At 49.6% G+C, this 11,373-nt stretch overlaps 1 pseudogene across 1 annotated transcript; it reads left to right on the forward strand.

Annotated features, from left to right (window-relative positions):
- The first annotated feature begins 2,706 nt into the window (after nucleotides 1-2,706).
- On the forward strand, nucleotides 2,707-10,407 carry LOC308251694 (exosome complex component RRP4-like; annotated as a pseudogene). Its single transcript has 3 exons — nucleotides 2,707-2,752; nucleotides 9,727-10,091; nucleotides 10,166-10,407. The product of its transcript is annotated as an exosome complex component RRP4-like (transcript).
- Nucleotides 10,408-11,373: the final 966 nt, after the last annotated feature.

The following is an 11,373-nucleotide window of genomic DNA, read 5'->3' on the forward strand; positions in this document are numbered from 1 at the left end:
AGGAGGCAATCAATAGATGTGTTTCTCTGGCATCGATGTGTGTGTGTCTCTCTCCCCCACTTCCCTCCCACACTCTCTAAAAGCCCTGGAAGAATGTCCTCAGGTGAGGATTAACAAAACACACACAAACTTGAAGTGCCCTAAAAATGCAATGTCCTCTTTGAAATTCTTGACTTGTCCTGACTGGCATGTCCTGAGGAGGCCAGTAGTTCGACCACTGGAACGGTCTTGTTTTTCAAATGCATTTTTCATTTTAATTCTTTTAACGAGGCAGCCCCTTAGAAAGCCGAGGGAGAATTCTATCCACCTGCCCGGCCGGTTGCCCAGGAGGTATTTGGTGAAGGGTTTAAATAAATTCTTAGTGGAATTCCCAGCGGAGGCGGGTCTGTCTGGAAAGCGGAGGGACTCTCAGGGTGAAACGGAACCGGGCGGCCCAGTGGGCGCCACTTCTCAGATCTTGTATCTGCGGCCCCGCTGCCCCTCGCTCTTTCCTGCGCGCTGTAGGTGCTTTTCCCTGGTTTTCCCAGCTCGCTGCATTGTGATCCGCGAAGGGAGGAGCGTTTTCTCCCAGGCCATTAGAAAGGCTGAAACACAAACCGAGCTCCTAACTGAAATGCCAGAACCCTGCCTCCCTCCCTCCCAGGTCTGCTTCTCAGCACTTTTTGCAGCACCCCCTCCTTTCCCTCTGAGCATCCTTGTTTAATTGACTCCTGCAGGGTCGTGGGGTATTCAGGAGGCCATGCCTCAAGGGAACCCCTCTTATGCATGTGGATTGCCATCCGATGAGGAGACAGGGTTGTGAGATAAAACCCGGGACACCCAGTTAAATGTAAATTTTAGGCCAATAACAAATGACTTTTTTTTTTTAATAATAGCAGATCTTTTACAAAATATTTTTTTATTGATTTCAAAGAGGAAGGGAGAGGGAGATAGAAACATCAATGATGAGAGAGAATCATTGATTGGCTGCCTCCTGCACGCCCCACACTGGGGATCACACTCCCCACACTGGAGATTGAGCCGGCAACGTGGGCATGTGCCCTGACAGTGAATGGAACCATGACCTCCTGGCTCATGGGTTGACATTCAGCCACTAAGCTATGCTGGCTGGGCAACAAATGACTTTTTAAATATGTGTGTGTGTGTGTGTGTGTGTGTGTGTGTGTACACACACACACACACACACACACATACTAGAGGTGGGGTCTCTCGGCCTGGCCAGCGATTGGGGCTGATGAGGGGGGGCAGCCAGGGGGAGGTTGGCCCCAGCAGCAAACTAACCAATGGCTGATTCCACGAGGAATTGGACTCCCTCCTCCCACTGTCTGGGTCCGGTGTGTGGGTAAACCAGATTCGGGACTGTCAGGGACCCAGCAGTAAGGTCTAGGTCAGTGGGTGTGAAAGCTACTGGCTGGGCGTTCGGTCGTTCTGGTCGTTCGGTCATTCCGGTCGTTCGGTCATTCCGGTCGTTAGGTCGTAAAGGTCGCTTAGGCTTATATATATATAGATATATATTGATCGATTGATTTAAGAGGAAGGGAGAAGGAGAGAGAGATAGAAACATCAATGCTGAAAGAGAATCATTGATCGGCTGCCTCCTGCATGCCCCCCACTGGGTATCAAGCCCGCAACCCAGGCATGTGCCCTTGACAGGAATCGAATCCGGGACCTTTCAGTCCGAAAGCTGACTATCAACTGAGCCAAACCAGCTAGGGCACACATGACTGTTTTAGTATAAGCATGTCCCGTGCATGTTTGGGACATACATATGCTGAGAAAAATCACTCACTGTTCCTCTGAAGTTCAAATGTAACTGGGCGTCCTGTATGTTTAGTCACTAAATCTGGCTGCCCTCGACGGGGCGACTGCCAGACTGGCCAGCTCCTCCCCTGAGGGACCTGCAGGCATCCAGGAGCAGCAGGCAGGCAGGTCCCGAAACATAAGCACTTCGAATGCATGTGTCACACGTGCTGCTGTCCCTCCAGCCGCATGCGGCACATGACCAGCCTTGAGTCAGGACAAGAGGGTTGCATAGGAGCATGGGACGCCGGGGCCACCAGGACTATTGCTGGATTAATCTGTCAGACCGTGGGGCCTGGGGAGACCCCTACCCTCCCTGTGCCTCAGTTTCCTCCTTTGTACTATAGGATATCAATGGTATAGTATCACCTTCAGAGGGCAGTGGTGAGGACTAACTGATTAACAGAGTACTACTACCTGGTACACATACAATAAATGCCAAATTAGTGTTGGCTCTGATTAACCATTGTGTGATTATTCGATTCATATCTATTGTCCCACCAGGCTGGCCGCCTGATTGGTGGGGAAAGGGAGTGTCTGTTTTGTCCCTGGCATGTACCCAGTGCCCCGACCAGCGCCTAGCAAACCATGGGTGCTCAGTAAACATCATAGTCTCTCGTCAGTTACCAAGTGTCTGGTGCTGTTCAAATCACTGCGATCCAGCCGTGACCAAGGGGCATGGTGTCCATGCCACAGAGCTCAACGCCACTTACATGGTGACATAAAACAAGGCAATGAAAACCATCAGCAGGAACAGAACACAGGGAGTGATGAGGTGGCTTCCTGAACCAGGGCGGTCACGGGAAGCCTCTCAGAAGACGTGACCTTGAAGCAACGGTCGGAATTGGGTGAAAGGATGAGCCAGAGGAACATGACTAGGAAGCGGGCACAGCGCATGCAAAGGCCATGACGCTGGACCATGCCCGGCACGTGGGGAACAGCAGGGAGAACCGTGTGGTTGGAGTGGAATGAGGGAGGGGGGTAGAGGGGGGAGGAGATGATGGATAGGGCAGGAGTGGAATGAGGGAGGGGGGTAGAGGGAGGAGGCGATGATGGATAGGGCAGGACTTGGGCTTTTACCCCAGGGATGTGGGAGCCACGAAGGCCGCCGGCAAAACAGACTTGGTGCTCACAGCGCCCTCTGGTGACTTTGGGGAGGACAGACCGTGGAGGACAGGGCAGAGTTAGGTAGGGGGAAGGACCTGGAGGTCCCTGGTGGAGTCCCTATGCTTTGCCAGTGCAGGTGGATGAGAAATGTTTGTGGAGAGAAGGCAGGGAATAAATAGCCCCAAAGTTGACCCCTCCTGGTCAAATGGCCCTGTGGCTCCCAGTTTTCTTGCTGCCTCCCCAGGTCCTTGCCACATGGCACCCTCCATGAGCAGCTCACTCAGGACTGTTGGCTGCTCCCCAGGCCATTACAAAAGTCTTGCCTGATTAGGTCAGGCCCACCCGCCATAATCTCCTTTTGGTTCAACTCAGAGTCAACTGATTTGGGAACATTAATTACATCTGAAAAAGCGCTCTCCACCTTTTACCAAATAAGGTCCTACACACACTCATGGGGTTTGTACACGGGGCAAGATTCTTGGGGCCACCTCAGAATTCTGGCCATTTTGGGAGGACCTAAAGTGGGGTTGGGGCATGTGCTCTGGTAGAGTGAATTGGGCTCAAACCTCATCCCCAGCGCTTAATCATTGAGTTGTCTTTTTTTTTTTTTTTTAAATATGGAACGCTTCACGAATTTGCGTGTCATCCTTGCGCAGGGGCCATGCTAATCTTCTCTGTATCGTTCCAATTTTTAGTATATGTGCTGCCGAAGCGAGCACAATCATTGAGTTGTCTTAAGTTAACCAGCTATGTTCCCCTTCTGAGCCTCAGTTTCCATATCAGTAAAAGGGAGATGACCTCTGAGCCCACAGAACGGATGGGCTCATGAAATGAGGTGAATGGTAGTTACTTGCCCTTGAGTCTCAAACTGGAGACATTCAGAACACAGACTTCTCTTCCTCGGCCATCAGCATTTTACTTTTGTTTGTTTGTTTTAAAGATTTTGCCAACAGCCCTGGCTGGTGTGTATCGGTGGTTGGAGCGTTGGCCTATGCACCAAAGGGTCACGGGTTCAATTCCTGGTCAAGAGCAGGTACCTGGGTTGCAGGTTCAATCCCTGGCCTCAGTTGGGGTGCATGCAGGAGGCAACCAATCGATATGTCTCTCTCACATCAATGTTTCTCTCTCTCCCCCTCCCTCCCTCCTTTACACTCTCCTTAAAAATAAATGGGGGGGGGGGAATCCTCAAGTGAGGATTAACCAAAAAAGAAAAGAAGTTGCCAACAGTTAAAAAGCAAGTCATTTTTTAAAAATCTGGATTTCTCACTTCTCTCGAGAAGTCCCCACTCTCTGGCCAGGCTGGCCAGGGTTTTATGGAGCTGCACTGGGGCCAAAGTAGAGCAGCATCCACTCTTCAGACAGGCCCCAGGCCCCGAGGACGCGCCTGACCTCGCTCCAGGTGGGCTCTGAATGGATCCATTAGGGAGAACACCTGTCTGTTTTGCATCCCATACAAATCCACAAGAGTGGATTTTACAAGAGTACTGAAGAAACTATAACTGGATAAAAACCAGCGATAGCCTTGTGAGAGCAGTTTCTTTAAAACTATATCCTCCAATCCTGGCTGGCGTGGCTCAGTGGTTGTCGACCTACGAACCAGAAGGTCATGGTTTGATTCCCGGTCAGGGCACATGCCTACGTTGCCAGCTCAATCCCCAGTGTGGGGCATATGATGCCCAGTGTGGGGTGTGCAGAAGGCAGCCGATCAATGATTCTCTTTCATCATTAATGTTTCTCTCTCTCTCTCTTCCTCTCTGAAATCAATAAAAATACATGGTAGGGTGGGGAGCGGGTTAAGCAAATTCCAGGTGTCTTTCCAGTAGGACCTACCTTGGGGTGAAAACTGGATCTGAATATGAGGTCATTTTCAGGGCCCCTGTGCCCTGCTTAGCAAAGGCATTTGCTGTCTTGTGTTAAACAGGGTTCCCCCAAACTCATGTCTTCATGGGAACTTCCAAATGTAATGTCACTTGGAGACAGGGCCTTTGCAGGCATGAGGACAGACTGAGTAGGTGGATATAGTGGTTTATGTCCCTCAGTGCGCTTATCTGTGACACGATGGGTTGTCAATGACTGCCAAATGCCAAACGTTGGACATGGAGCTCATGTGTCCCCAGGCTGGATTCCTTGGCTTGCTGGCTCAGGTGTCCATCATCACTGCCCATTTCTCTCCCAGGGGCATTATGAGGGTTACCAGGCACCTGGCGCACTATCCGTGCTGAATAGATGTTGATTCTGGTTACTATAGATCAAGTAAATAAACTAATCCTCACCAGACAACCAGGGACTTAAAGCAACTTCCTGATTTGAGGCCGAGATGAGCAACTGCATGCTGCCACCAGAGGGCAGCAAAACACCAGCAATGTGGTATCTGCTCCCACCCGCCCAGAGATGCCTGCCCACTGCATCTTGCAAGTTCCAGATCCTCTCCCTGGCCTAGGCTCTCCAGCGCCCCTGAGCGCCCAGGCTGGAGAAAACACAGCCCCAGCCCCACAAAACACCCCTGGGCTGCTGAGAACAACAGAGAGGGGAGTGGAGGTGGACGGAGTCCATCAAGCCATATTACAGAGAAAAATGCACACCCTCTAATACATTTTAATGTATTTAAACATATTTTAATGGATTCTTCCGCAGCACATTCAAGTAGTTGAAAATTTTTGAAAAATTAAAAAAGGATGTGTTGGCTGGGTGGCTCAGTTGGTTGGAGCGGCGTCCCATACAACAGAAGGCTGCAGGTTCGATTCTCAGTCAGGGCGCATACCTAGGTTACGGGTTCAATCCCCAGTTGGGGTGCATGCAAGAGGCAACCGATTGATATTTCTCTCACATCAATCAATGTTTCTCGCTCTCTCTCTCTCTCAATATCAATAAAAACATCCTTGAGTGAGAGTTACAAAAAGTATGTGTATTAAAACTCATGGCAAAACACACACACACACACACACACACACAAACACCTCATGGCACTATTTTAGGTTTAAATGTGTATTTTTATATTTATAGTCCAAACAGAATGCATACATTTCTTCCAGTCCTGCTCCTGCAAACTAGGTTTCCTGTGTTGGTTTCCTGCCTGGGACCTGCTGAGTGAGGAGTGACAATTTGTGAGCATGGAGTGTCCTTTGTGAGATTATGAAAATGTTGTGGAATTAGACAGTAGTGAGGGTTGCACAAGTCTGTGAATGTGCTAAAAACCCCTGGATAGTCCACTTTAAAATAGTGGATTTGTATAGGATACAATTACATCTCAATTAAAAGAAGACATCGCTAGAACTTTCTGTCTGCTGTGATATCGGGGGTTCCCATTGGCAGGTGCTGGCCAGCACTTGGCACTACTGATCTTCTTGGTTTTAGCCGTTCTCATATGGCCGTGGTCCCTCTCTGGGGTTTTAATCTGCACTTCCCTGTGGACTGGCGCTGTCAAGTACATGCTCATGGCCTTCGGGGGTCCTTCCCCAGGACCTGCCCTTTCAAGTCCTTGGCCCATTTTCTTAACTTGGGTTGGCTGATTTCAGGTCATTGATTTGTGAGTGTTCTTTACATGTGTTAGACCTGAGTTCTTTGTTGTATTATGCGCTGCAAATACCTTCTCCCAGCCTGTGCTTTGCCTTTTGACTCCCCTAATGGTGTATTTGGATAAACCAAATTGTTTAAAATAAAATAGTAAATATTTTAATTAGAAATACATTCTACAGGCAAGGAGGCTCAGCAGATGAGTCATTGAGGAGATAGTTTGCCAACAGTAGCATCAGCTTTTCCATGTGAAGGGCAGAGAAAATGAGATTGGCTTCATTCACAAAGAGCCCAAAGTTCTCAGAAGCACCCTGACTTATCCTGGGTCACCTGAGGCAGCAGCCCCTGATCTGAGTAGTAGCCTGGGAGGGATGTTTCTGGAAGACGCACCACCGGCGCCCCCCCCCCGCCCCCCGCCGCCCACATTAGCACTCCCTGCTGCCGCCGCCCACATTAGTATATTTCTAGCAAATCTGCAGGTTTGGCATGAAACTCCCAGTTTCAAGTTACAAAACCTCATTTCCTGCCAAATGTAATGGAAAAGGCTGGAGACGGAAGGCCACTATTTATGTCTTGTCCCCTCTGGCTGGCTGCCTCATAGGTCAATCATTTGTGTAACTATGTGGTGTGGAATGAGGACATGGCCACCCACAGGGGCTCCCTGAGGATGTGCCCCATCCCTGTCCACTTCTAAGTCCCCCAAGGGGCCATGGGTGCTGGGAGGTGCCAGAGCGGGCAGCTGGAAGCTGTGTGTTCACCCTGGATCATCAGTGCCCAGCCTTTCTGGGCATTAAATGTCTGGGGTCTTGCAATTCTTTTCTTTCTTTTTTAAAAAAATATTTATATATAAAAGGCTCAGTGACTGTCCAACCAACCAACCGTCCGACCGACCATCTGACCAACCGTCTGACCAGCCGGTAGGTATGCCGCGCACTGACCACCAGGGAGCAAACACCCAAAGCAGGAGCTACCGAACCACAGCAACTTTGCAGAGTGCCCTCTCACACTCCAGGACCCCTTGGGGGATGTCGGAGAGCGGGTTTCAGCCAGATCCTCGCAGGCCAGGCCGAGGGACCCCACCTGCCAAAGTGACCTCGTTCACTCCACCCCTTCGAGCCCCGTGGGAGGTTGGCTCCAGGGAATGTCCAGCAAGTCCCGCCTCAACGGCCACCTTCTTCTTCTTCTTCTTCTTTTTTTAATCTTTTTATTGATTTCAGAGAGGAAGGGAGAGGGAAAGAGAGATGGAAACATCAATGATGAGAGAAAATCACCCAGGCTGCCTCCTGCACGCCCCCACACTGGGGATCAAGGCCACAGCCCAGGTATGTGCCCTGATGGGGAATCCAACCGTGACCTCCTGGTTCATAGTAAGACACTCAACCACTGAACTACGCCAGCCAGGCTGGGGTCTTGCAATTCTTCACAAAAGAATTGAAAATTGGCTGGTGGCTGAGGGGCAAGTGAGCCCGAACCACACCCTCTTTTGATTCCAGGTGGCTAGAAAGTGGCACAGGCAGCATCTGAAGCAGAGCTCCCTGACCCGGAGTCTGGTAGGAAGTGGGGCCAGGACCCGCCCCCCTTGCTCCATCACCATCACACCAGCCCTGTTTATAACAGGAACCCATGGAAAGTTCTCTTGGTCCCACTGAGCTGCTCTCATCAATAAGTCATTGGCAGGATGAATGATTCCTCCCCAGGGAGCAGCAGAGAGGCAGCCGCCTCACCCTTTCCATGCCCTGGATGAGCCATGTCGGGACGTCAAAACTGCTGGCGAGGCCATGCGTCAAAAGTTCAAACAGGGAATTACCGTGTGACTTAGCCATTCCCCTCCTCGGTGAAAATGAAGATGAGAACTGAAAACATATGAACACACAACAGCCTGTACACCCATGTTCAAAATTCGCAATTCACAGCAGCACAATTCACAATAGCCAAAGGTGAACACAACCCAAGGGTCCATCGATGGGTGAATGGACAAACACAATGTGGTCCCTCCATACACTGGCATAGTACTCAGCTCTGAAAAAGAGTGAAGCACTGACACTTGTTACAACCTGGATGGACCTTGAACACATGATGCTCAGTGAGAGAAGCCAGACACAAAAGGCCACACAGTGTGTGGTTCCATTTCTGTGAAATGTCCAGAACAGGCACATGCACAGAGACAGGAAGTGGATCAGAGGCTGGGGAGGGAGATGGGGGTGACTACTAATGGGGACGATTTTTTTGGGGGGGGTGATGAGGATGTTCTGGAATTAATAGTATTGTTGGTTGGACAATTCTATGAATATGCTAGAAACCATTGAATTTTATAATTTATTTCTTCTGCATAGTTGTGATTTTTAAAAAAAATCCTCACCTGAGGATATGTTTTTAATTGATTTTGGAGAGAGGGGAAGGGAGACAGAGAGACAGTTTCTCTATCGATGTGATAGAGAAACATTGTTTGGTTGCCTCCCAGCCCCTACCCAAGATTGAACCTGCAACCTAGGTAAGTGCCCTGATCAGGAACCGAACCTACAACCTTTTGGTGTAGGGGACAATGCTCCAACCAACTGACCTGGCCAAGGGCTCTGCATAGTTTTAAAATATATATTTACCAGGTACAATTTACACAATGCAGGTGGGTATACTAAAAAAAAGTCTGTTCCAGCCTGGCTGGCATGGTTCATTGATTGAGCATTGACCTATGAACCAGGAGGTCACAGTTCAATTCCCAGTTAGGGCTCATGCCCGGGTTGTGGGCTCGATCCCCAGTGAGGGGTATGAGGGAGGCAGCTGAACAATGATTCTCTTTCATCATTGATGTTTCTATCTCTCTCTCCCTCTCCTTTCCTCTCTGAAATCAGTAAAAATATATTAAAAAACAAAACAAAAAGTCTGTTCTAACTCACCATTTCATTTATTCCACCAGTTCATCTTTCTAGGAGCAAACCCTTTCCACACTCCTTTTCCCCAGCTTTACTGAGGCATGATTGACCTATAAAAATTGTATGTAGCCCTAACCGGTTTGGCTCAGTGGATAGAGCATTGGCCTGCGGACTCAAGGGTCCCAGGTTCGATTTCGGTCAAGGGCATGTACCTTGGTTGCGGGCACATCCCCAGTGGGGAGTGTGCAAGAGGCAGCTGATCGATGTTTCTCTCTCATCGATGTTTCTGACTCACTATCCCTCTCCCTTCCTCTCTGTAAAAAATCAATAAAATATATTTTAAAAAATTGTATGTATTCATTGGCACCAAGATGCTGATGGAGATAAGGCTTCCGGCTGCTAGCAAGTCTCTCAGCGGGGCCTGTGCACCACCCAGTGGTGCCGGTGGTGGCGGTGGTGGCAGAGGACACAATCACCACAGACAAGGGCTTCGTGTGGGGCCATGGAGCTTATACCGGGGAAGAGAAACTCGTTGCATCGGTGGCTAGCTCTGTGGAGGGAGCAAACAAGGGGATGTGTGGAAAGCTTTGAAAACCAGATGTAATGGTGAAGTAGGTGACGTCATCGTAGTGGAGAGGATCACAGAGGTTCCACAGAAGAGATGGGAGGTGGAGGCCAGCTCCAGGCTGGACTCAGTCTTGATTCTGTCGTCCATGAACCTTCCCACAGGAGAGCCAAGGAGCCAATCTGCAGAAGATGAGCGGGCAATGCGAGGGTTTTTACAGAAAGGGGACCTTATTAGTGCTGAGGGCCAGGCAGTGTTCTCTGATGAGCTGTCTCTCTGCACACAAGGGGTCTAGTATTCGAAAAACTAGGTCAGGGTGTTTTGGTCCAGGTTTCCCCCTCCCTAATAAAAGGGCAGAAGACTCTCTTCCATGGCGTGCCTTGTGGTGCCTCAGGTCTCCTGGGCAGCAGCAGCTTCATCTGGATGCACCCTACACCTGAGCACAAGGAAAGGGATGCAGGGGCTTCATTCCAACCTCCCGCTGAGCACGCAGCTCTCAAATGGCAACAACGCGAACTTGGTGTAACACGCACCCTCACCAGCAGGCCCTGACTCAGCCAGGGCAACCTCGGGGGCCAGCAGCAGAAGCTCGCACCCAGGCTCTGTGTGCATCCACACCACGAACGAGCCTGCTCACCGGCGGGAACCAGGCGAGACAAGCCAGCCACTGCAGGAAAGTCAGGAATTCTTCAAAAAGCCAAACCCAGAGCCCTGGCAGGCATAGCTAAGTTGGCTGGAGCATCGTTCTATAAGCCAAAGGGTCACAAGTTTGGTTCCTGGTCAGGGCACGTACCCGGGTTGTGGATTTGATCCCAGTCGGGGTGCATGCGGGAGGCAACCTATCGATATCTCTCTCTCACATCAAGGTTCCTCTCTCCCCCTCTCCCACTCTCTTCCTCTCTGTCTAAAACCAATAAAATCATATCCTCAGGATTAAAATAATAATAATAATAAAAAGGCTGGCACAGCTGGTATGGCTCGGTGGTTGAGCATTGACCCATGAACCAAGAGCTGCCCAGTTTGATTCTCCGTCAGGGCACAGACCCAGGCTCAGTGCATGCAGGAGGCAGACAATCAGTGTTTCTCTGTCATCAATGTTTCCATCTCTCTATCCCTCTCCCTTCCTCTCTCTCTAAAAAAATCAATAAAAACATATATATTTTTTTTAAAAGCCAAACTTAGTTACCTCTGTCCCAGCACTTCCACTGCTAGGTCTCTACCCCAAATAAACAAAATCAGGAGTTCAAACAAAAATATGTTTACGACTGTTCACAGCAGCACGATTCACAACAGCCAAAAAGCAAAACAACAGGTGAACAGACAAACACTACAAGGTCCAGCCACACACTGAAGTGTTATTCAGCCATAAAAAGGAGCGAGGCCAATACAATATACAGATGCTGTATTATAGAACTGTACACCTGAAACCTATATAATTGTATTAACTAGTGTCACTCCAATAAATTCAATGAAAACATTTTTAAAAAGGAGGGAAGCACTGGCACTCGCTACAACGTG

The sequence above is a fragment of the Plecotus auritus genome (assembly GCF_963455305.1).
Source record: "Plecotus auritus genome assembly, chromosome: 6".
In the NCBI taxonomy this organism is placed as follows: Eukaryota; Metazoa; Chordata; class Mammalia; order Chiroptera; family Vespertilionidae; genus Plecotus; species Plecotus auritus.